Source organism: Haematobia irritans, chromosome 1 (genome assembly GCF_050003625.1).
Source record: "Haematobia irritans isolate KBUSLIRL chromosome 1, ASM5000362v1, whole genome shotgun sequence".
NCBI lineage: Eukaryota > Metazoa > Arthropoda > Insecta > Diptera > Muscidae > Haematobia > Haematobia irritans.
Genome location: NC_134397.1, coordinates 18,697,363 through 18,722,556, shown reverse-complemented (window position 1 = coordinate 18,722,556; position 25,194 = coordinate 18,697,363). Strand labels below are relative to the sequence as shown.

The 25,194-nt window shown below is 26.8% G+C and overlaps 1 protein-coding gene across 1 annotated transcript in view; it reads right to left on the bottom strand.

Moving 5' to 3' along the window:
- The window catches only part of DIP-gamma (Dpr-interacting protein gamma), a 534,433-nt gene that overhangs the window by 73,289 nt on the left and 435,950 nt on the right, over nt 1-25,194 (bottom strand). The window contains exon 3 of the mRNA XM_075289492.1: nt 19,409-19,436. The gene's annotated coding sequence lies outside the window, so the exon portion shown is untranslated. The remainder of the gene's footprint in view (nt 1-19,408; nt 19,437-25,194) is intronic.

Genomic DNA, 25,194 nt, shown 5'->3' with positions numbered 1-25,194 from the left:
ATACATACACCCTCAAAAAAAAAAATCGCTTCTGTAACATATACTCCAAACACATTTTGCTTCAAGCATATATATTTTCAGGATTGGTCCAAACAAAATAATGTTTTTATTGTTCAAACATATTATGTTTCACCTAAGGGCATACACTGGTAGAAAAAAAATTTAATGAAATTTTCTTTATGTGGATATATTTTTAAAACGTTAGTTGGTTGCTTCCATTATTTTACTTACAGCATACTCTCTACGTGTAGGTCTCTCTTTCTAAACACATATGTATATGTTTATAGGCTATTTCTAAATTAATATATGTTTGCATCTAAGCATATTATATTTACAAACATTTTATGTCCCAAACATAATAGGTTCTAACATATTAACATATATGTCGCAAACATGGTATGGTAGTTTATGAACATTATATGCTTGCACTTAAAAATATTGCGTTAAAAAATTTGAGTTCCAAACATATATTTTTTATATTATATGCTTGCACTTAAAAATATTGCGTTAAAAAATTTGAGTTCCAAACATATAATTTTTACATCCAAGCATATGAAAAACAGTCTTTTTCGTCCGTGTATGTTTCAGTGTCGGCCAATCCACATTTCCATAGTCTCTAGCAAGATCTGGCTGGGTGAGATGATTCAATTTGGGTCTTATATGCTAATTTCTTATGAAAATTACATACGAGAATCATTTCTCCCAAGTTGAATCATTTTTTCATCACCACTGTGCATCATCTTCTCATATAGCTACAATCCCTTAATCTTATTTTTTCGATTTCAATTTGTTACTACATTACTGCAACAATAGATTGAAATCTGAAGGCATTGCTGAATTCACCTGATTGGTGAACGATAACACAATGTCTTGTTTCTAGTCAACAACAACTATTGTGATATTTGTTTGAAACTGGTTTCAAGGTCACAAGAACAATTCTAACGACAACATTAGTCGTGTTTTGTTTTCCTTTTACGACGGGCTCATCGTAGCTTACTATTTTTAATTATTATTTTTATTATTTTCTCACAGAAACACACGGTCGTTTAAATTGGTAACACTGCGTGTCATATATCTGTCGATTTACTTCATTATAAAACAATTTCATTTATTGCTCTAAGGCATTTTACATGTTTATATATTAAAAAATATTTTCCTATATCATTACCCATAGTGTAAGGCAAAAAAACATATCTCACCCATACCCAATTATATATGGTAGAGTGAATGAATATAGGTGAGAAAATTATGGTTGAGTGTTGGAGAGGAGTTTCTCTAGGTGTTCATGGAGTGAGAGTGTAGTGTGTATGGTGAATTGAGCAAGCAAGCATACGTATTATAATGGTTATGGTTGGGCATAAAGTACCAAACATTTTTACTCTTCAATTGTTGATGTTGTAGTTGTTGTTGCTGTTTTTTTGCTATTGCTCTGGTGTGAATATTGTACTACTTGTTATGGTGTTAGAGTGAATAGTAGAGGAAGAAGCAGCAATCAGCCAGTGTTGTTGCTATAGCTATGCTACTTACTACTGGTTTTATTCGATGTTGCTGTTGCGGTGGTTTCTTGTTGAGGTAAAGTGCAATTTTTTGTGTAAACTGAATTTACCACAAACATACGCAATGCATTGCACTGCTGCTTTACTACAATCCCAACAACACCACTATTGCCTCAACTTGTTTTTGGGGTTTAAACATGAAAACACACACACACAGACATTTACACCCCCACCCATATTTACATTTATAAACACCCATCTAACGGAAATGTTTCATTTATGACCCTCCCCCCCAGAAGAAACAGGTGCCCAAAACTTCAATTACAATTTTGGGCAAAGGTGGTTTCTTCTCTACTAAAAACCAGTAAGGAAAGTCTAAAGTCGGGCGGGGCCGACTATATTATACCCTGCACCACTTTGTAGATCTAAATTTTCGATACCATATCACATCCGTCAAATGTGTTGGGGGCTATATATATATAAAGGTTTGTCCCAAATACATACATTTAAATATCACTCGATCTGGAAGAATTTGATAGACTTCTACAAAATCTATAGACTCAAAATTTAAGTCGGCTAATGCACTAGGGTGGAACACAATGTTAGTAAAAAATATGGGAAACGTTTAAATATGAAGCAATTTTAAGGAAACTCCGAAAAAGTTTATTTATGATTTATCGCTCGATATATATGTATTAGAAGTTTAGGAAAATTAAAGTCATTTTTACATTTTTTCGACTAAGCAGTGGCGATTTTACAAGGAAAATGTTGGTATTTTGACCATTTTTGTCGAAATCAGAAAAACATATAAAGGGTGATTCTTTTGAGGTTAGGATTTTCATGCATTAGTATTTGACAGATCACGTGGGATTTCAGACATGGTGTCAAAGAGAAAGATGCTCAGTATGCTTTGACATTTCATCATGAATAGCCGAACGATCTGCCACAACGTCGAATTTTCAGTGAATGGGCCCTAGAAAAGTTGGCAGAAAATCCGCTTTTTTATCGACAAATTTTGTTCAGCGATGAGGCTCATTTCTGGTTGAATGGCTACGTAAATAAGCAAAATTGCCGCATTTGGAGTGAAGAGCAACCAGAAGCCGTTCAAGAACTGCCCATGCATCCCGAAAAATGCACTGTTTAGTGTGGTTTGTACGCTGGTGGAATCATTGGACCGTATTTTTTCAAAGATGCTGTTGGACGCAACGTTACGGTGAATGGCGATCGCTATCGTTCGATGCTAACAAACTTTTTGTTGCCAAAAATGGAAGAACTGAACTTGGTTGACATGTGGTTTCAACAAGATGGCGCTACATGCCACACAGCTCGCGATTCTATGGCCATTTTGAGGGAAAACTTCGGAGAACAATTCATCTCAAGAAATGGACCGGTAAGTTGGCCACCAAGATCATGCGATTTGACGCCTTTAGACTATTTTTTGTGGGACTACGTCAAGTCTAAAGTCTACAGAAATAAGCCAGCAACTATTCCAGCTTTGGAAGACAACATTTCCGAAGAAATTCGGGCTATTCCGGCCGAAATGCTCGAAAAAGTTGCCCAAAATTGGACTTTCCGAATGGACCACCTAAGACGCAGCCGCGGTCAACATTTAAATGAAATTATCTTCAAAAAGTAAATGTCATGGACCAATCTAACGTTTCAAATAAAGAACCGATGAGATTTTGCAAATTTTATGCGTTTTTTTTTAAAAAAAAGTTATCAAGCTCTTAACAAATCACCCTTTATATGGGAGCTATATCTAAATCTGAACCGATTTCAACCAAATTTGGCACGCATAGCAACAATGCTAATTCTACTCCCTGTGCAAAATTTCAACTAAATCGGAGTTAAAAATTGGCCTCTGTGGTCATATGAGTGTAAATCGGGCGAAAGCTTTATATGGGAGAGATATCGAAATCTGAACCGATTTCAAGCAAATTTGGCACGCATAGTTACAACGCTAATTCTACTCCCTATGCAAAATTTCAACTAAATCGGAGCAAAAAATTGGCCTCTGTGGGCAAATGAGTGTAAATCGGGCGAAAGCTATATATGGGAGCTATATCTAAATCTGAACCGATTTGGCTGATATTTTGCAAGTTTTTCGAGATCAATAAAATATTCGGATGTACGGAATTTGAGGAAGATCGGTTGATATACACGCCAATTATGACCAGATCGGTGAAAAATATATATGGCAGCTATATCTAAATCTGAACCGATTTTTTCCAAAATCAATAGGGATCGTCTTTGAGCCGAAACAGGACCCTATACCAAATTTTAGGACAATCGGACTAAAACTGCGAGCTGTACTTTGCACACAAAAATACATCAACAGACAGACGGACAGACAGACAGACAGACAGACAGACAGACAGACGGACATCGCTAAATCGACTCAGAATTTAATTCTAAGCCGATCCGTATACTAAAAAGGTTGGTCTATACTTACTCCTTCTTGGCGTTACATACAAATGCACAAACTTATTATACCCTGTACCACAGTAGTGGTGAAGGGTATAAAAATTGTGGATATAAAATGAAAAAGCTGTGATTGTGGCTGTGTGAGTGCGAGTGCGAGTGTGTGCATCAACTGGTCATAGTTTGTTTCAATTTAACTAAAGTAAGATTTAGGTTTATTTTGCGCGAACATATACGTGGAACACAGCAATTTGGTGGAAAGATAGTTAGTGGTGTGGCGTGAAACAAAAAAATATATGAAATTATGGCAAAGAGATGCGTTGTTATCGGTGATGTTATCATTTGATTTGATGTTCATTGGTTGGAATTCATTATTAGGGGAGAGGGAAAAAAGGCAAAGTGCTTAAGGGGTTTGAGGCCATCATTTTAATGTGTTAAAAACAAATACATTCTATGAAACAGTAGTAAATGTACTTCCAGAGAAATCTTGTTAAAATTTTATTTCTATAGAAAATTTTGTCAAAAATTTATTTCTATTGAAAATGTTGGCAAAATTTTATTTCTATAAAAAATTTTATCAAAATTTTATTTCTATAGAAAATTTTGTCAAAAGTTTTATTTCTATTGAAAATTTTGGCAAATTTTTATTTCTATAGAAAATTTTATAAAAATTTTATTTCTATAGAAAATTTTGTCAAAAGTTTTATTTCTATTGAAAGGTTTGTCCAAATTTTTATCTTAAATCTTAAGATTTAAAATTTCAGTTAATTTAAGGACGATTTCTTCAACTCAAAAACTTGTGTTCTTTACTTTAAGGAAAATTTGCCTTAATTCAAAGACATACGATTTTAATGAAGCGAAGCAAATTTGCAAAATTTGTGTCCTTAATTTAATAAAACAATTTTTTGAGGAGGCTACCATGGTGCAATGGTTAGCATAACCTAAACCTATGGTTAGCATGCCCGCCTTGCATACACAAGGTCGTGGGTTCGATTCCTGCCGAACACCAAAAAGTTTTTCAGCGGTGAATTATCCCAACTCAGTAATGCTGGTGACATTTCTGAGAGTTTCAAAGCTTCTCAAAGTGGTTTCACTGCAATGTGGAACGCCGCTCGGACTCGGCTATAAAAAGGAGGTCTCTTGTCATTGAGCTTAACATGGAATCGGTCAGCACTCAGTGATAAGAGAGAAGTTCACCAATGTGGCATCACAATGGACTGAATAGTCTAAGTGAGCCTGATACATCGGGCTGCCACCTAACCTACTACCAGAGAAGGAACATGATCACCTTCTAGAGCAAAATGTTATTTTCGGAGAACATGTAACATATTTGTGACAACCATATTATTTCCTCGGACATTATATAACTGATTTTGACAATAACAAAAATCTTCCCATCCAAAAAAAAAAAAAAAAACAGGAGGCCATCACATTCCTTTCCGTAATGTAGATGGGGTAGAAATAATTGCATTTGGACCACGGTTGCCACTCGTGCTAAAAATATTGTACCAAAATTTGAAGAACATTTTACTTCTATAGAAAATTTTCTTAAAATTTTATTTCTATAGAAAATTTTGTTAAAATTTTATTTTTATGGAAAATTTTGGCTGAATGTTATTTCTATAGAAAATTTTGTCAAAATTATACAATATTAAATTATACAATATGATTGTGGGAGAGGAAACCAAACAGTAAAAAATCTACAGTAAAAAATCTTTTTGGTAGAATTCTACCAACTCAGGAAACGGTGATTTGCACATTAACTCCTCAATCAAAAAGAGCTTCCAAAAACAGTTTGATCTTAAAAAACTTATGATCTTGAAGTAATGTACATTTGAATCACATTCATTCAATTTTACATGCGTCCATGCTTAGGATGGAAATACGCAATTATCTCATCCGTGTCAGAGTTTATGGCTTGGAAGTTCTTTGAAAAGGATACGTTTGCTATTCCGTTTGTAATATGTTACGGTTTCAGGCGTTACAACGATGTCCGTCTGTCTGTTGTAAGCACACTAAAGCCCTCAATAATGACGATATGGTCTTGAAATTTGGCGGGTTTTCCACGAATTTTTCTCTAGAAATAAAATGTTGACAAAATTTTCTATAGCAATAAAATTTTGACAAAATTTTGTATAGAAATAAAATTTTGACAAAATTTTTTTAAAACAATAAAAGTTTGCAAAAAATTTTGCAACAATTTTCTGTAGAGATAATATTTTGCAAAAGTTTGACAACATTTTCTATAGAAATAAAGTTTTGACAAAATAAAAATAAAATCTTGACAAAATTTTCTATAGCAATAAAATTTTGACAAAACTTTCTATAGAAATAAATTTTTGACAACATTTTCTATAGAAATAACATTTTGATAAAATTTTCCATAGCAGTAAAATTTGACAAAATTTACTATAGCAACAAAATTTGGACAAAATTTTCTATAGCAGTAAAATTTGACAAAATTTTTTATAGCAATAAAATTTTGCAAAAGTTTTCTATAGCAATAAAATTTTGCAAAAGTTTTCTATAGCAATAAAATTTTGACAAAATTTTCTATTTTTTGTAGAGATAAAATTTTTCAAACATTTTCTATAGAAATAAGTAGAGGATGTTGATGAGGAATGTGGTAATTCCGAAACGTGCGTCCATCCAACGATCTTGCAGTCTATAGATCTTTGCCCAAATAAATTTGGCAAACATTCTTTTCCTATATTGGTTAAACTACTCTTTTAGTTTAATCAACGCAATGGTTTTAAAGCTTAGATCAAAACAACAAATATGATTGAAGTACAAACCAACAGTAAAAAAACAAAAAAAAAATTTTACTATAAAAAATTTTGTCAAAAATTTATTGCTATAGAAAATTTTGTCAAAATTTTATTTCTGTAAAAAAATTTTTTCAAAATTTTATTGCCTTAGAAAATTTTGTCAAAATTTTATTTCTATAGAAAATTTTTTCAAAATTTTATTTCTATATAAAGCTTTGTCAAAATTTTATTACAAATAGAAAACTTTGTCAAAATTTTATTTCTGTAGAAAATTTTATTTCTATATAAAATTTTGTCAAAATTTTACTTCCATAGAAAATTTTGTCGAAATTTTGCTTCTATAGAAAATTTTTTCAAAATTGTAGTTTATGAAATACTTCTTAGATAGGAAAATCTACCTTAATATCAAAAATTCTTAAAGTAGTGCGCATTTGAATCATATTCAGTGAATGTTATAAGCGTCTATGTCTTAGGCCCTCAATAATCCCATGATATGGTCTTGAAATTTGGCGGGTTTTCCAAAAAAAATCTATAGAAATAAAATTTTGACAAAATTTTCTATAGCAATAAAATTTTGACAAAATTTTCTATAGAAATAAAATCTTGACAAAATTTTTTATAGCAATAAAATTTTGACAAAATTTTCTATAGAAATAAAATTTTGACAAAATTTTCTATAGCAATAAAATTTTGACAGAATAAAATTTTGACAAAATGTTCTATAGCAATACAATTTTGACAAAATGTTATATAGAAATAAAATTTTGACAAAATTGTCTATAGAAATAAAATTTTGATAAAATTTTCTATAGCAATGAAATGTTGACAAACTTTTAATAGCAATAAAATTTTGCAAAAGTTTTCTATAGCAATAAAATTTTGACAAATTTTCTATAGAAATAAAATCTTGAAAAAATTTTCTATAGCAATAAAATTTTGACAAAATTTTCTATAGAAATAAAATGTTGACAAAATTTTCTATAGAAATAAAATTTTGACAGAATAAAATTTTGACAAAATTTTCTATAGAGATATAATTTGCCAAAACATTTTTGTAGTGATAAAATTTTCCAAAAATTTTCTATAGAAATAAAATTTTGACAAAATTTTAACAAAATCTTCTATAGAAATAAAATTTTGACAAAATTTTCAATAGAAATAAAATCTTGACAAAATTTTCTATTGCAATAAAATTTTGACAAAATGTTCTATAGCAATAAAATTTTGACAAAATGTTATATAGAAATAAAATTTTGACAAAATTTTCTATAGTAATAAAATTTTGACAAAATTTTCTATAGCAATAAAATTTTACAAAGTTTTCTATTGAAATAAAATTTTGACAAATTTTCTATAGCAATAAAATTTTGACAGAATAACATTTTGACAAAATGTTCTATAGCAATACAATTTTGACAAAATGTTATATAGAAATAAAATTTTGACAAAATTGTCTATAGAAATAAAATTTTAACAAAATTGTCTATAGAAATAAAATTTTGATAAAATTTTCTATAGCAATGAAATGTTGACAAAATTTTAATAGCAATAAAATTTGCAAAAGTTTTCTATAGCAATAAAATTTTGACAAAATTTTCTATAGAAATAAAATCTTGAAAAAATTTTCTATAGCAATAAAATTTTGACAAAATTTTCTATAGAAATAAAATGTTGACAAAATTTTCTATAGAAATAAAATTTTGACAAAATTTTCTATAGCAATAAAATTTTGACAGAATAACATTTTGACAAAATTTTCTATAGTAATAAAATTTTGACAAAATTTTCTATGGAAATAAAATGTTGACAAAATTTTCTATAGCAATAAAATTTTGACAATAGTAATAAAATTTTGACAATAGTAATAAAATTTTGACAATAGTAATAAAATTTTGACAAAATTTTCTATAGCAATAAAATTTTGACAAAATGTTATATAGAAATAAAATTTTGACAAAATTTTCTATAGAAATAATATTTTGACAAAATTTTCTATAGCAGTAAAATTCGACAAAATTTTCTATAGCAATAAAATGTTGACAACATTTTAATAGCAATAAAATTTTGCAAAAGTTTTCTATAGCAATACAATTTTGACAAAATTTTCTATAGCATTCGCTATAAAATAAAAAATTCTATAGCAGTAAAATTTGACAAAATTTTCTATAGCAATAAAATGTTGACAACATTTTAATAGCAATAAAATTTTGCAAAAGTTTTCTATAGCAATACAATTTTGACAAAATTTTCTATAGAGATATAATTTGGCAAAACATTTTTGTAGTGATAAAATTTTCCAAAAATTTTCTATAGAAATAAAATTTTGACAAAATTTTAACAAAATTTTCTATAGAAATAAAATTTTGACAAAATTTTCTATAGAAATAAAATCTTGACAAAATTTTCTATTGCAATAAAATTTTGACAAAATGTTCTATAGCAATAAAATGTTGACAAAATGTTAATAGCAATAAAATTTTGCAAAAGTTTTCTATAGCAATAAAATTTTGACAAAATTTTCTATGGAGATATAATTTGGCAAAAATTTTTTGTAGCGATAAAATTTTCCAAAAATTTTCTATAGCAATAAAATTTGAAAAAATTTTCTATAGCAATAAAATGTTGACAAAATTTTAATAGCAATAAAATTTTGCAAAAGTTTTCTATAGCAATAAAATTTTGACAAAATTTTCTATGGAGATATAATTTGGCAAACAATTTTTGTAGCGATAAAATTTTGCAAAAATTTTCTATAGAAATAAAATTTTTTATAGCGATAAAATTTTGACAAAATTTTCTATAGTAATAAAGATTTGACAAAATTTTCTATGGAAATAAAATATTGACAAAATTTTAATAGCAATAAAATTTTTGCAAAAGTTTTCTATAGCAATAAATTTTTGACAAGATCCTTATAGAGATATAATTTGGCAAAAATTTTTTGTAGCGATAAAATTTTCCAAAAATTTTCTATAGAAATAAAATTTTCTATAGCGATAAAATTTTGACAAAATTTTCTATAGTAATAAAATATTGACAAAATTTCCTATAGAAACAACATTTTGAAAAAATTTTCAATGGCAATTTGATAGTATTTTTGTAAAATTTTCTCTAAATTTTGGTAGATTATGTTTGGATGGAGTGCCAACCATAGTTGCAACCTTTACAATTCTCCCATGGGATATTTGCAATCATAAACATTTTTGGCTATAGTCACTTGATATTTAATTACATTTTTAGTTTCATTACGTTTTTAGGAAATAGTTTGGTGAAAAATTTTCCCTCATTTTCGAAAACTTAAATTTATGAAATTTTTCAAACAACACATAACCAAGACCAAATCTAATGTGGCTATAAGGAATGACTTGATTTCATATGTCGCACACTCAAATATGTGCCTGTGTGTGTGTGTGCGTCTAAGCTTTATACCACAGATTGCTAAATGTTATTAAGTAAATATGTATAAATGTCTTTATCCTTTGGAAAATATTACCCCAAATTAATTTCAAGGATTATTGAACTTATTTTCCTCAAATTCCAACGTCACTCTTTCCTATCCACCCCCGCCCCCAAAATAATCTAAGCCATAGCTTTGCTTTCATTCAATTCTTCCAACTGGATGTGGTGAGAAGTTTGATATGTATTAGTTGAGTAGTTGTGAGGAGGGGTGGGAAGGGGAGAGAAGTGGTTTCTGAATTTACTTAACACTTGTAGTTGTAACTTTAAGTTGCATAGTTCTTGAAATTATTTCCCTAGAACAAGAACTAAGAACATCAACCTATACAACTCTACTCTGTATGTTTATCATGCAATGCCATTTATTTGTGTGTGTGTGTGTGTGTGCGAGCGAGTGTGTGGCCATAAGCCATATAGATGGTAGTATGTATTTGTGTACATTGCGGATTCTAAATGCATGGTTGTGTGTGTGTGTGTATGCTTCACAATCATTATTAGAACAAACCATTTGTTTGTGGTTTGTGAGAAATATATTTGCTGGGTGATGACGGGTGACGAGTCTACCATAGGGGGTGTTATTGCAAAACCCAGAATGGTAACTAAGGTAATTTTTTGTAATTAATTTTTATATCCTTATAGAGGATACCAAAAATATTTTTATTAATGGTCAATGTACATACATTCCTTATACCAAAGGATTACGGATATAAAAAGAAAAATTGTGGTTACCAACATGCAACAGGTGGTTTAGATTTCCGAGAATTTAAAAGAATGACTAGAGAAATTAATGCCAACATGTTTAGAGAAAATATTTCTGCGGAATCTAGGAGGACAGAAGGCAAAATACTTCTAACATTAGCTTTGATTATTTTCGTTTCACCTTAGATGAGAAAGTGGTAAAAAAAGAAGTGTCGAAAAAGTTGCTACAATTTGGCCAGTTTATTGAAAATTCCTAGATAAAATTTTGATACAAAGATCTGCATGCTCAAGTAAAAAATGTAAAATAAAGCTTATATAAATAAGGGACAAGTTATGTTCTAAGGGAGCGAGATTTAAACGAATTAGTACGGTCGAAAGTTTGGCCAGAACGAATCTTATATACCACAATCGAATTACTTGAGTTGTGGTAAAAGTTCTCGATGGCATAATACATTGTTAACATTGTCTTCTTTAGTTCTTGATCGGGATCAAGAGGCTCCGCAATCCAAATCTGGGGGTGGGTTTATAAGGGAGCTATACTTTACGTAGTGGTCAGATATGACAATACCATTCGACCTACATCAATAATAGCTACTTGGGACAAGTTTAAAGTCGATAGCTTGTTTCGTTCGCAAGAGAAGCGAGATTTCAACAGACGGACGGACATGGCTAAATCGACCCAGAATTTCATTACGCATACTTTATGGGGTCTGAGAGAAATGAAAATCTTAATATACCGCCCATCCTATGGTGGAGGGTATAAAAAGGCGGAAGTTATGCAAAATCTGAACATTTCTTTAAAATACAGCATGTATGCTATCTCTGCTTGGATTCTCTCGTTGCGTTAGAATTAAAAGAGGATTTCGGTTCCCCTTGTCTGATATTGGCCTAAGCCAATATTCGGCTTGTTGTGCGCTCTAATATCGTATTTCCATCGTACCAGGAACTATGTGTCTCTAATGAATTCCCTAATTTGTTGCCATTTCCGGTTTCCCAGGTGGGCCAGATGCCAAATCATCTCTCTCCCGATTGGGGTAATTCCTTGCCTAGTAAAAGCAGAGCAGTACCAAAGAAAATGTTCCCATGTCTCATCATTTTCAAAACACGCTCTACATGCGTGCTGCTCCTCACAGATGCTCGGCATAGATGTGTCGTCCTACTACCCTTGAGTAGTTCTCCAGCCTTTTTCTTATCTGAGTCAACCCATAGTATATTCATCTTCCTTCCTACCCTTGCGTTGGTTTTTCTTCAAAATTTTATTTCTATAGGCAATATTGTAAAAATTTTATTTCTACAGAAAAAATGTCAAAATTTTATTTATATAGAAAAATATGTCAAAATTTTATTTCTATAGAAAATTTTGTCTCAATTTCATTTCTTTAGAAAATTTTGTTAAAATTTTATATCTCTAGATAATTTTGTTTATTTTTTTACAAAAATTTATTTAGGTCTATGGAAAATTTCTTCCAAATTTTATTTCTATAGAAAATGTTATCAAACTTTATTTCTATAAAAAATATTATTAACATTTTATTTCTATTTCCTATCTATAGAAAATTTTGTCAAAATTTTATTTCTATCGAAAATTATGTCAAAATTTTTATTCTATAGAAAATTATGTCAAAATTTTATTTCTATAGAAAATTATGACAAAATTTTATTTCTATAGAAAATTATGTCAAAATTTTATTTCTATAGAAAACTTTGTCAAATGTGTATTTCTATAGAAAATATTGTCAAAATTTTATATCTATAGAAAACTTTGTCAACATTTTATCTCTCTAGAAAATTTTGTTTCTTTTTTATTTTTATACAAAAATTTATTAAAATTTTAGGTCTATGGAAAATTTTTTCCAAATTTTATTTCTATAGAAAATGTTGTCAGACTTTATTTCTATAAAAAAATTGTTAACATTTTATTTCTATTTTCTATCTATAGAAAATTTTGTCAAAATTTTATTTCTATAGATAATTATGTCAAAAATTTATTTCTACAGAAAATTATGTCAAAATTTTATTTCTATAGAACATTTTTTTAAAACTGTATTTTTATAGAAAATTTTGTCTAAATTTTATTTCTATAGAAAATGAAATAGAAAATTTTTATAGAAAATTTTGTCAAAATTTTATTTCTATAGAAAATGTTGTCAAAATATTATTTCTATAGAAAAATATGTCAAAATTTTATTTCTATACAATTTTTTTTTCAATTTTGTATTTCTATAGAAAATATTGTCAAAATTTTATATCTATAGAAAACTTTGTCAACATTTTATCTCTCTAGAAAATGTTGTTTCTTTTTTATTTTTATACAAAAATTTATTAAAATTTTAGGTCTATGGAAAATTTTTTCCAAATTTTATTTCTATAGAAAATGTTGTCAAACTTTATTTCTATAAAAAAAAATTGTTAACGATTTGTCTAAATTTTATTTCTATAGAAAATGTTGTCAAAATATTATTTCTATAGAAAATTATGTCAAAATTTTATTTCTAAAGAATTTTTTTTCAATTTTGTATTTCTATAGAAAATATTGCAAAATTTTATTTCTATAGAAAATTTTGTTTCTCTTTTATTTTTATACAAAAATTTATTAAAATTTTAATCTATGGAAAATTTTTTTCCAAATTTTATTTCTATAGAAAATGTTGTCAAACTTTATTTCTATAAAAAAACTGTTAACATTTTATTTCTATTTTCTACCTATAGACAATTTTGTCAAAATTTTATTTATGTAGAAAATTATGTCAAAATTTTATTTCTATAGAAAATTATGACAAAGTTTTATTTCTATAGAAAATTATGTCAACATTTTATTTCTATAGAAAATTGTTTTCAAAATTTTATTTCTATAGAAAAGGCTGTGAAAATTTTATTTCTAAAAAAATTTGTAAAAATTTTATTTCTAAAGAAAATTTGGTCAAAATTTTATTTCTAAAGAAAATTTTGTCAAAAATTTTTACTTTAGAAAATCTTTTCAAAATTTTATTTCTATAGAAAATTTTATTTTTGTAAAAAATTTGTCAAAATTTATTTCTATAGATTATTTTCGTAATGTTTATTTCTATAGCAAATTTTGTCAAAATTTTATTTCTTTAGAAAATTTTCTCAAAACTTTAGTTTTATTACTTTAGTAAATTTTATTTCTTTAGAAAATCTTGTGAAAATTTAATTTCTATTGAAAAGAAAATTTGTCAAAATTTTATTTCTGTAGAAAATTTTGTTTCTTTAGAAAATTTTGGCAAAAATTTATTTCTATAGAAACATTTTGTCAAAAATTTATTTCTATAGAAAATATTGTCAAAATTTTATTTCGTTAGAATTTTTTTTAAATACTATTTCTATAGAAAAGTTTGTGAAAATGATATTTATATAGATTTTTTCAAAATTTTATTGCTATAGAAAATTGTATTTCTGAGAAAATTGGAGAGAATGGGTGTCCCAGGACCATCTTACTGCCCTCATAATGTCACATTCGGCAGCCATGGTCACCTCAGGTATACGATAATGGGTTATTGCAGCATCCGCTGTTTCACCCACCGTTTCCCCTATTATTCTTTGATGTTTCAGCATGTTTTTGGTGTTTCCGTCAATTCTGCCAACATCTTCAATCTAATCGAAGCCATTACGGCTACGCTTTAGATTTAATCTAGTTTGTCATTATTGATAATACCCAATTTTGCTTGACATAGTCATATGTAGGAGTATGATTTAGTTAACCTTTTCAAACTTACTAATTTACTATCCATTAGTATCGCTTCAAACCCATTAAAATCCCAACAAAACTTTCCGCATTTTCTAGTCTCACAATTTTTAATGAAGAATCTTTTACCAAAACCATAAACAAAATTAAAAGCCAATAATCGTTTTTAACACCTCAACCAATCATATGGTGATTATATTTCAAAACTTTCATCAATTAATACACTCTCATTCAGAGTTATTAAGAGTAAGTAAAATACACTCTCATTCAGAGTTATTAAGAGTAAGTAAACTTATTCAAGACTTAATCTAGGCTAATAACAATGAGATTTTGATAAGTTTACCTTAAAAACTTAATAAAAATGTTCAAAGACTTGTTGTCTTATAGCTTAAGCCATACATAGGTTTGTGTGCATGTGTGTGATAAACTATAAGAGAAGCTGAGAGTGTTTGTATATTTGTAGCTCTCCATGTTAATGTGACATTGCTAACCCTGGTGTGACTTTAAAATTTTTGTTTGTTTGCCCCATAAAACCGCATGCAGGTCAAACATACTCACATAAACACACACACACACGATCTAACCCAAAATATGGATGATATCTTCTCTCTCACTCTCTCTCCTGGTTGTTTTTTCTCTTGTGATGCTTTGCACTTATCTTGTGCCATAAAGACAACATGTAAACAATATAAATCTCTGCAGGTATATTTTGTTTGGCTTTTATTTTTGAGAGCATATGCTGTGTGTGTGAATGTATATTCGTGTGTTTGTGTACACAAGTGGTCGGTGTGGTTGGTTATTCAGCAATAATTCCTGTACCAATTTGTAATCGCATTCCAATCAAAGTTTTATCTTAATGAAAACGATGGTAATCTTTTGAAATGCCATAAGTAAACAACTCAAACTACAGCCAAACATACCAAATGGTATTCTGGCCATGGCTGGCAGGCAGTAGGAGCAACAGACAAATCCAAGCAAGGCCCCAAGCTCAAAGGAATGAATGAACACAATGGCCAACAATACAAACCAATGCAATGAAGCAACAAACGACCAAAACTTTTTTAAATGCATTGCTACGTGAGTGGCACTCAAGTAAATCTACACGTGTATGCATCTGTGTGTGTGAGTATATGCTCAAGAGGAAACCTCTGCGTTAAATTGGATCTACATTTGCCTATCTGCATGAGTTTGTGTGTAAGTATGTGAATCTATCCATTACAACCACACCGGCAACGTTAACATGGACGAGAAAACATCCATAAAAGTCTTTACATTTATGAAAGAATCGTAGAGAGAATGAAGAAAGGAAACAATGAAGAAGGTCTAGTAACAAAAAAAAAACCGACTACTACCAAAGACCATATCCTGTGGCGACACAATGCCATTTAAGACAACAACGACAAGAACAATTAAAAAAACAACAAACCCCAATGTGAACCTCCTCCGGATGACAACAATAAAAGGTATAGTCAGTGGTAGCTTTATAGTTTATGGAAGTGGAAGTAGTGCACTAGCACTGACAGCAATGACAACGACAACGACATTAACTACCGAGTCATCAGGTACGTTGAGCAGACATTGTTTTCCTTCAAAGGAAACGGAAACTCATACATACACGCACTGACACTCACGCATTCACCTGTACGTGGAAGTAGCTTTGATTACGAAGGTATTTAACGTATGTAACGTTTGTGTGGGCGCGTGAGTGTATCCGTAAAAGTAGTTTTGTAGGTAAAACCCCCACAAACAATTTTCCATAAAGGTGGGCTGTAGGGTGTACCGATAAATGTTTTTATCCCCGGTAACATATACAGGGTGGCAAAGCGAAAGCACAAAAGTCGGAAACAACAACATCAAATTTTAGAATTAATTTGGTACGAATAGTGGCCTCCAAAAGCCGACAAAGCCATCACAAACAGCTCGAAATTGGCCCTGCGTGGCTTTTGTACGGTAGAAATGAAGCGTGAAATCTCCTTTTTAAGCCATTTTTGTAGAAAATGTTGTCAAAATTTCATTTCTATAAAAATATTGTCAATATTTTATTTCTATAGAATATTTTGTTAAAATGTTATTTCTATAGAAAATTTTGTTAAAATTTTATTTCTGTAGAAAATTTTGTTAAAATTTTATTTCTATAGAAAATTTGGCAAAATTTTATTTCTATAGAAAATTTGGCAAAATTTTATTTCTATAGAAATTTTGGCAAAATTTTATTAAAAATTTTGTTAAAATTTTATTTTTATAGAAAATTTTATTTGTACAGAAAATTTTGTTAAAATTGTATTTTTATAAATAATTTTTTCAAAATTTTATTTCTATAGAAAATTTTGTCAAAATTTTATTTCTATAGAAAATTTTGTTAAAATTTTATTTCTATAGAAAATTTGGCAAAATTTTATTTCTATAGAAAATTTGGCAAACTTTTATTAAACATTTTGTTAAAATTTTATTTTTATAGAAAATTTTATTTCTACAGAAAATTTTGTTAAAATGTTATTTCTATAGAAAATTTTGTTCAAATTTTATTTCTGTAGAAAATTTGGCAAAATATTATTAAGAATTTTTTTAAAATTTTATTTTTATAAAAAATTTTGTCAACATTTTATTTTTATAGAAAATTTTGTTTCTACAGAAAATTTTGTTAAAATTTTCTTTTTATAGAAAATTTTGTCAAAATTTTATTTCTAAAGAAAATTTTGTCAAAATTTTATTTCTATAGAAAATTTTGTTAAAATTTTATTTCTATAGAAAATTTAGCAAAATTTGACTAAACATTTTGTTAAAATTTTATTTTTATAGAAAATTTTGTTAAAATGTTATTTCTATAGAAAATTTTGTTAAAATTTTATTTCTGTAGAAAATTTGGCAAAATTTTATTTCTGTAGAAAATTTGGCAAAATTTTATTAAAAATTTTGTTAATATTTTATTTTTATAGAAAATTTTGTCAACATTTTATTTTTATAGAAAATTTTATTTCTACAGAAAATTTTGTTAAAATTTTATTTTTATAGAAAATTTTGTCAAAATTTTATTTCTATAAAAAATGTTGTCAAAATTTTATTTCTATAGAAAATTTTGTTAAAGTTTTATTTCTATAGAAAATTTAGCAAAATTTTACTAAAAATTTTGTTAAAATTTTATTTTTTAGAAAATTTTGTTAAAATGTTATTTTTATAGAAAATTTTGTCAAAATGTTATTTCTATAGAAAATTTTCTGAAAATTGTATTTCTATAGAAAACTTTGTCAAAATTTTATTTCTATAGAAAATTTTGTCAAATTTTTGTTTCTATAGAAAATTTTGTCAAAATTTTGATTCTATAGAAAATGTTGTAAAAATTGTATGCATTGAAGAAAATTTATTTTTATAGAACATTTGGGTAAAATTTTATTTTTATAGAAAATTTTGTCAAACTTGTATTTCTATAGAAAACTTTGTCAAAATTGTATTTCTATAGAAAATTTTGTCAAAATTTTATTTTGATAGATATGCTTGCAAATTTGTTTAGGCATTAGCCTTGATAGTCGGCTAATGCCTAAACAAATTTGACTTTTTTCAGGAGGTTCAAGTGTAGCTCACTTTGGGTTTAGAGAATTACCCGAATTAATTCTGATAATTGGTTGATAGGTTAAGCTACACTTGTAGTTTAGTCAATGCTTGGTTTTAAGCATAAATCAAAAATATCAATAAATTTATATCTATAGAAAATTTTGTCAAGATTTTATTTTTATATATAATTTTGTCAAAATTTTATTTCTATAGACAATTTTCTGAAACTTTTATTTCTGTAGAAAATTTTTTAAAAATTTTATTTCTATAGAAAATTTTGTCAAAATTTTTTTCCTATAGAAAATTTTGTCAAAATTTTTTTCCTATAAAAAATTTTGTCAAAATTTTATTTCTATAGAAAATTTTATTTCAATAGAATTTTTTGTCAAAATTTTATTTCTAAAGAAAATTTTGTCAGCATTTTATTTCTAAATATAGAAAATTTTCTCAAATTTTTATTTCATTCGTTTTGTTATTGTTGGTTTTTTTCTTTAATCATTGTTGTTGTTTTTTATTTCAGCTTAAAACCATGCATTGACTAAACTACAATGCAATAGAAAATATTGTCAAAATTTTTTATCTATAGAAAATTTTGTCAAATTTTTATTTCTGTAGAAAATGTTGTCAAAATTTTATTATATAGAGAATTTTGTCAAAACTTTATTTCTATAACAAATTTTATCAAAATTTTATTTCTATAGCTAATTTTGTCAAAATTTTATTTCTACAGAAAATTTTGTCAAAATTTTATTTCAATAGATATTTTGTCAAAATTGTATTTTTTATAGAAAATTTGATCAAAATTTTGTTTCTATAGAAAATGTTGTCAAAATTTTACTTGTATAGATAACTTTGTCAAAACTTTATTTCTATAAAAAATTTTATCAAAATTTTATTTCTATAGCTAATTTTATCAAAATTTTATTTCTATAGCTAATTTTGTCAAAATTTTATTTCTATAGCTAATTTTGTCATAATTTTATTTCTACAGAAAATTTTGTCAAAATTTTATTTTTATAGAAAATTTTGTCAAAATTGTATTTTTATAGAAAATTTGATCAACATTTTGTTTCTATAGAAAATGTTGTCAAAATGTTATTTCTATAGAAAATTTTGTCAAAATTTTATTTCTATAGAGAATTTTGTCAAAATTTTATTTCTATAGAAAATTTTATTCCTTCCCTTACCAAGTTGCACTTCTGTAAGCTTTTTTGTGTATGTTTATTATGACTTCTTACGAACGAACGATTTTGTGCGAAGAGATATTAGTAAAAATAAATGGCCATAAGTATAATTGCATCACAAAATTGACTTACTTTGGTATTTTTTAAAAACCTTGGTATTCTGAAAATAAATAAGAAAAAATAAATAATAAGTGAATTGAACATTTTCAATTTATTTTCGTTAAACTCTAATATCATTTATTGCTGGTAAATACATGGTATGCAGGTATGTGGGTATATCTCTATTATCTGACAACACAATCTAACGATGGTTAAATACATGAGGAATAACAACGACAAAAAACGTTTATTCTGCAACAATCTCTCGCTCTCTCTCTCTTTCTCTCTCTCTCGGATATATACCAAAATGTTACTGTTGTCTTTCCATGGCTATGATAAAAGTGATGAGACGATTGAGAAATAACTATACAGAGGATATAAAACTACTACAGTGGTTATGGTGGATAAGTGGAGGGGGTTCAGCATTGCAAAAGGTCGGCAATAATACAAAAGAAAAACAATACAGCTTTAGTAGCTAACATCAGTAAAGAGTCCATGAATGACGAAGGCAAGATCCGGAGGCAAAAATTGCCGAATTGTGGTCTTTGTTTCTACACGTTTTTTCGTTGGTCCTCGATTTTTCTTTAGCATGCGTTCACACATGACTTGCAGTATTCACCACCACCACCATCACAGCACCATCACCATTCAAGAATTGCCAACATCAACGCTACCAGCAGTAGTAACAAGCTAACGGGCATTAAACATTGCCCCTAGCAAGAAAGCTATTGCACCTTGATGGTCTCTGGGGAGGGTAGTGCGGCCACATTCGTTTGCAATTGTTGTTTTAATTGATCAGGTTGATTGCGCCAAGTCAACCTTATGACTTTGTTGCCGTTGGCAGATTTTCTGCTAGTTTTTATGCTGTTTGTGTATATCTGCTGTGGTTGTTGTTGTTGTTCTTATTGGATGTTCACCAACCAACAAACCCCAATGCAGGCATCCAACCAAGTCAACCAGTCAACCAAAATACTACTAAAATGTGCAATTTTGTATAACTATGGGATTGAGTTGAAGTGATAAATATAATCAGTGTGCATGAAAAGTCCTGCGTTGGATGTATGAAAAAATCAATTCAATTGAAACTAAATTTAATGTAGTTCAGTTGAATGAAATTCGAATAAAGCAAAACAAAAACATAAATAAATTTCTTTAATAATAAATTTTTTTTAATAATTTAAATAAATAAAATATTCGAAAACAACAACAAAATCAAATCCAATACACATTAAAATTTGAAGCGCATAACAAATAAAATAGGAATTTCTTTCGAATGAAATTCAAAGGTAGTTTTCAAATAAAATTCAAGCTTCAAAATTTGAAACGCTTAAGTAATAAGATTCGAATTGCTTTCGATTGAAATTCAAAGGGAGTTTTCGAATAGAATTGGAGGGAAATTGAAGTGGAATTGCAAAAATTCCTAAATTCCTAAAGGTATTGCTATGAATTTCCAGTGATATGAAATGATTTGATATGTGATATGATATGATATGGTATGATATGATATGATATGATATGATATGATATGATATGATATGATATGATATGATATGATATGATATGATATGATATGATATGATATGATATGATATGATATGATATGATATGATATGATATGATATGATATGATATGATATGATATGATATGATATGATATGATATGATATGATATGATATGATATGATATGATATGATATGATATGATATGATATGATATGATATGATATGATATGATATGATATGATATGATATGATATGATATGATATGATATGATATGATATGATATGATATGATATGATATGATATGATATGATATGATATGATATGATATGATATGATATGATATGATATGATATGATATGATATGATATGATATGATATGATATGATATGATATGATATGATATGATATGATATGATATGATATGATATGATATGATATGATATGATATGATATGATATGATATGATATGATATGATATGATATGATATGATATGATATGATATGATATGATATGATATGATATGATATGATATGATATGATATGATATGATATGATATGATATGATATGATATGATATGATATGATATGATATGATATGATATGATATGATATGATATGATATGATATGATATGATATGATATGATATGATATGATATGATATGATATGATATGATATGATATGATATGATATGATATGATATGATATGATATGATATGATATGATATGATATGATATGATATGATATGATATGATATGATATGATATGATATGATATGATATGATATGATATGATATGATATGATATGATATGATATGATATGATATGATATGATATGATATGATATGATATGATATGATATGATATGATATGATATGATATGATATGATATGATATGATATGATATGATATGATATGATATGATATGATATGATATGATATGATATGATATGATATGATATGATATGATATGATATGATATGATATGATATGATATGATATGATATGATATGATATGATATGATATGATATGATATGATATGATATGATATGATATGATATGATCATATGATATGATATGATATGATATGATATGATATGATATGATCATATGATATGATATGAAATTCTAAATATCGTATCAAATAAAATTCTAATAAATTTCAAATTCATAAAACAGTAAAATTCTTATGAGTTTCAAATGAATTTAAAATATTTTTTTTTTAAATGCAGCTCTAATGATTTTCAAATAAAATTATAAGAATTATAAGAATTTTCAAATATTAAAGAAAAACTAAAAAACTCAACATAAAACTCAAATAAAATTCTAATTAATTTCAAATTAAGTAACGAAATTCTTATGACGTTCAAATGAAATTTTATTTATTTAATGATTTTAAATTAAAACTAAAAAACAAATCCAAAGCAATTCTAAAATTAATTTCAAATAAAATTCTAATAAACTTCAAAATTTTTCAAATTAAATTCTTATGTGTTTTAAATGAAATTCTACTGAATTTTAAATGGATTTATATTTATCTAAGATATTAGTCATTTAAAATGCAACTTTAATGAATTTCATATGAAATTCCAATAATTTCTATATGACATTCAAATAAATGTGCAATTAAATTTTAATGATTTAGAAAAAACAAAGTCTAAAAAAGTTCAAATTAAATTCTAAAATTAATTTCAACTAAAATTTTAATAAATTTCAAATGAAATTCTTATATATTTTAAACGAAATTCTAATGAATTTTAAATTAAATTGTATTTTTGGATTTTTCCAACTCTAATGAATTTCAAATAATTTCCAAATCAAATTTTAATAAATTTTAATGATTTAGAAAAAAACAAACTCTAATGGAACTGCAAAAAAATGCGTACATGGAATATTTACACATTTTTAGTGAATGAAATTCAATTTTACACATGAAAACAATTCCAAATGAAATTCTAATGAATTACAAATGCAATTTTAATGTATATAAATATATGTATGAATGAATTTCAAGTCGTATTCTAACGAACTTCAAATGAAATGAAATTTAAATTATAATGAATTAATCAATGAATGGATGTATGCTTGAATTTCAAGGAATTTCAAATGAAATTATTAATGAACTTCAATTTAAATTATAATGAATTAATCTCTAAAGAAATTCTTATGAATTTTAAGCAAAGTGCAAAAGTAAATGAAACTGAAGTCAATAGTTTACATATTGATTTCATATAAATTCACCTGCTCCCCATTTGTGGTTAAGCTGTACTTTCTTTTGTCCACTCTTAACCATTGGTCCAATTTTCCCTGAGTATAATGAAAATTCGCCCCCATCAGTGGACAATGGTTGTGCTTTCCTTAATGAGAAAACGTAACAATGGGAAAATCTATTTTGAATTGCCAAGAAAAAAATGGAAAATGAGAAGACAACAAAATGTTTTATTTTGCTGATGCATATCAATGCGTTTCCTGGCACACGCACAAGAATCCCACTTGGAAAATGCATGGGGTCTTTCTGTGTAAATGGTGTAAAGGGTTTATGAAACTTCTATAAGAAAAATTAGCTATAAAATGTTTTTACATATTTGAAATATAATTCAAAACTATTTCAAAGGAAATTCCAATTAAATTATTTTTTTTTTTAAATAAAAACTAAAGTTTTAAAAAATTAATTGATTTTTTTCAATTGACATTTAAATTGGTTTTATTTTATAATTTAATTGGTGTAAAATGGTGGGTCGAAAAATTCAATAATTTTTTTTATTTAAGTTTACAAATTGTTTATTATATTATTGTTTATTTATTTATAATTATTTTTTCTTTAAATGAAATGTTTTTGATTAAATAACGAATTTTTTTGATTAAATAACGAAATTTTATTTCTAAAGAAAATGTTGGCGAAATTGTATTACTATAAATATTCCTATAAATGGTCCAATTAATTTCTAATTGTAATTTCTTCAATCACAGAAGTAATAGTACCAATTAAAGAATTAATTATATTTAAAAAAATATATACTTGCTTAAAAAATTAATTGATTTCTTCTGGGTCTTTTAATTAAATTTTTAATTGATTTCAATTCAAAATTTAATTGATTTTGGTCGAAAATTTTAAATTATTTTTTTTTGTTTAAGGTTGTTAATTATTTTGTAAATTTATTTACTTATAATTACTTTTAGTTTAGATGAATTTTTTGTTTTTTTTGTTTGAATAACGAAATTAATTTATTCAATTAATTTTTTAATTGTAAGTTCTCCACTCACGAAAATGTTAATATCAATCACGGAATTAATTAAAAATAAATAATATTAATTAATTAATTAAATAATATAAAACATACTTTATTAAAAAATTTATTGATTTCTTCTGGGTCTTTTGATTAAATTTTTAATTGGTTTTAATTCATAATTGATTTGATTTTGGTCCACTCACGAAAATGATAATATCAATCACAGAATTAATTAAAAATAATTAATATTTTAATTAATTAATTAATTAAATAATATAAAAATATAATTGCTTAAAAAATTAATTGATTTCTTCTGGGTCTTTTAATTAAATTTTTAATTGGTTTTAATTCATAATTGAATTGATGTTGGTCGAAAAAATTAATTATTTTTTTAATTGAGTTTATCAATTATTTATTATATTATTGCTTATTTATTTATAAAATAATTATCAATTATTTATAATTGATTTGATTGGATGATGCTCCTATAGCTAAGAGCACATAGCGTATTATTTTTAAAAATATATTTAAATTTAATATTTTTTATTTAAAAATATGTTTTTTATATTATTTTAATAATTGGGAAAATTAATTTATTAATTAAAAATTAAAAAAAATGTCCACTCATTTTCTTTATTGACTTTATTTTTCTCATTTAACAAATTCAATCTATTTTTAATTGAAAATATTTTATTCTGTGTACTTTCCTTGCTAGAACTCGTTTGTATCAAAATGTGAATCCCACCTCACCACAAAGCCATTAACAATATCACAAAAGACTACGGGTAAATACTCATACTTGTGTGGTGGCGATCCAAGGCACACTGTAAATGCTGTAGCAATTCAGCATTTACTCACTTTTCGAAGAAGCTTAAATCAAGCTATTGGACTTTAGTGGCCAATGGCATAATTTTTACTCACGCACAATGCATAGGATGAAAACAAGATTCAAGTTGGCGACTATTGAGGCTACTAGCCACGGTAATGGTAACAGAGAGTCCTAACCGTTCTGGCTATCTACCCTACTGCCGCGATGTCTCTAGACCATTTAGATGATGGGTTGTTGCATTTTTCACTATCAGA